The sequence below is a fragment of the Arachis stenosperma genome, chromosome 4, assembly GCF_014773155.1.
Source record: "Arachis stenosperma cultivar V10309 chromosome 4, arast.V10309.gnm1.PFL2, whole genome shotgun sequence".
NCBI classification, from domain to species: domain Eukaryota; kingdom Viridiplantae; phylum Streptophyta; class Magnoliopsida; order Fabales; family Fabaceae; genus Arachis; species Arachis stenosperma.
This window is the reverse complement of record NC_080380.1, coordinates 30,345,594-30,348,220: the sequence shown is the minus strand read 5'-3', so window position 1 is coordinate 30,348,220 and position 2,627 is coordinate 30,345,594. Positions and strand designations below refer to the sequence as shown.

The 2,627-nt window shown below is 35.5% G+C and overlaps 1 pseudogene; it reads left to right on the top strand.

The window, feature by feature from the left end:
- On the top strand, positions 1 to 2,420 carry LOC130974839 (rust resistance kinase Lr10-like; annotated as a pseudogene).
- The last annotated feature ends 207 nt before the right edge of the window (positions 2,421 to 2,627 follow it).

Below are 2,627 nucleotides of genomic sequence, written 5' to 3'. Positions count from 1 at the left end.
ATGGGGGACCTATCTGACCTGTTTGAGGGAACCTATCTGCCTAATGATTATGCTTCTGTAGGGACCTATTTGTCTGATAACCTAATGTTTGGAGACCTATCTAACCTATAATTGGTGACATTACCCTCAAATAAATTCATTTGACTTTTTTTAGTTTTATTGAAAATACAAGCTGATGTATCTAGACCTGGTAGCTTGCAAAATTCTAATCCTCTCTCTCATGACACTCAAATTGAAGATTTTCCTTCACATGTTACAAAAAAATGTCTTAAGCAATCCCAAAGTATACTAATTTTGAATGACTTAATGCGTGTGTTGAAATCTGTATGAAACATCCTCATAATAATTTTGTTTATTCCAGGCTCAGCAACCTTTTAGACGTCCAAGCTAAGACAAATAGTAGTCAGACCCAAGGTCCAGAAGAGTGTTAGTGCTGAGACCATGACAGCTACAACCAGTGGCATCTAGATTGTTCAAACTAAAAGCAATGTGTTTCTTTTATACTATTTCACCACAATTGATTTCATGCATATCTATCTAAATATAATGAGACATTTCAATCTAACAATTTGATAATCAACACAGTTTAAAACTTGCCTAAACAATCACTATATACATACAAAACACAACTACAACTACTAATGTCTCCAATTATTATACTAAACAAAGCAAAAACAGTATGCTTCTTCACAACTTGCCTATCCTCATTCTTCTTCAACAACAGATCTTCCGATTGCTTCACTCTCTCCTTCAAGCCATCATTCAATATATGCATTAAGTCATTCAAAATTAACATACTTTGGGCTTGTCTGAGACATTTTTTTTGTGACATGTGAAGGAGAATCTTCACTTTGAGTGTCATGAGAGGAAGAATTAGAATTTTGCAAGCTACTAGGTCCAGATACATCAGCTTGTGTTTTTGATTAAACTAAAAAAAGACAATGAATATATTTGAGGGTAATATCACCAATTATAGGTCAGATAGGTCCCCAAACATTAGGTTATCAGACAAATAGGTCCCTATAAAAGCATAATCATCAGGCAGATAGGTCCCCTCGAACAGACAGATAAGTCCCATATTTAAAACGTTGCCATTTTGCAACTCTACCTTCCATGGTGGGGACGAATTTTTCCTCCACGAAACGACGTCGTTCGTCTCATGATATAATACGACGTCGTTTTGTCCAACTTGGATGGGGACCAAATTGTCCTGTAGGTGACATGTGGTAGTTAACCTGATATGTCAGCCCGTTAACCTCCACGTAGGACGTCCTGACCGGGTCAAACTGTCACAGAGACGTATCTGGTGTATAACTAAAAACGTCAGGGACAAAATTTTAGTTAAATTTTGTTGGGGACAAATCTGTCCAACGGTGAATTCCTTGCGAACCTATTTGAGGTATTACTCAAAATTAAACGGTTAAGTAACGACAAAATCTAATAAATTCTGATTATCCTAGTATTTCTGTTTCAAGCTTGTTAATTACTATAAAGTATTCTGGTCTTGTATGTCGGTAAGTATTCCGTAACATGGATAGCATTTCATGTTAAGTTTTCAGTTTTCTCTTAACTCTATTTTGATTGTCGAATATTCTTTAATTTTCCTCTTCTTCACTTTGTTTCTTACCACTATATTACTTTACTTCAAAGTTTCATTTGTTGAGTAATGTCAAGCTCAGGAGGAGATTTAACTTAGACTCTTTGGATTTTGTGATGAAAAGAACTTGATTGCATTAGTTTTATAAGTATATGGGAAATGGCTCTCTTGACAAGTATTTATTCAAACAAGTTAAGGCTTTGGAATTTGAAAAGCTTCATGAGATTGCGGTTAGAACAGCATGAGACATTGCTTATTTGCATGAAAAGTGTCCACAAATTAAAGAATAATCCACTATGATATTAAGCTGTCGAAAATTTTCTTGGACATGAATTTCAATCCTAAAGTGGTGGATTTCAGATTGGCCAAGCTTTGTAACAGGGATAATCCTCATATATCCATGATTGGAGGCAGAGAAACCCCTGGTTATGCTGCACCGGAGCTTTGGATGCCTTTCCCTGTAACTCACAAATGTGATGTTTATAGCTTTAGGATGTTGTTGTTTGAAATCATTGGTGGGAGAAGAAATGTTGATACTAATGTTCTTGAAAGCCAAGAGTGGTTCCCAATGTGGGTTTGGGAAAAAATTGATGGTGAAGAATTACAAGATTCAACATTAGTGTCTGAATTATTGTTGGAGAAACATAAGGAGATGGTAGAAAGAATGATTAAGGTAGCTTTGTGGTGTGTTCAGTATAGGCCAAAATCAAGGCCTATGATGAGTGCTATTGTGAAAATGTTGGAAGGCTCAGTAGAAATTTCACAGCCTTTGAATCCATTTCAATACTTGATGGACAATGATTTTGCTGCTCTTCCACAGTAATATTCATCAAATAATTGCAATGGTATTGTTTTATCAATTTTTAGCAAATCGATGGTGGTTCGATATCTAGTGGTCTGGGAGCGAAACCTACTCCTCTTTGCAGGTACCAGTTTTCTAAAAGTGCATCAAAGTGTCTTTTGATTAGATGGCGTTTGGGATAAAAGATAAAATAAAATTTGGAAATCAATAAAAGAAACAAATGAATAA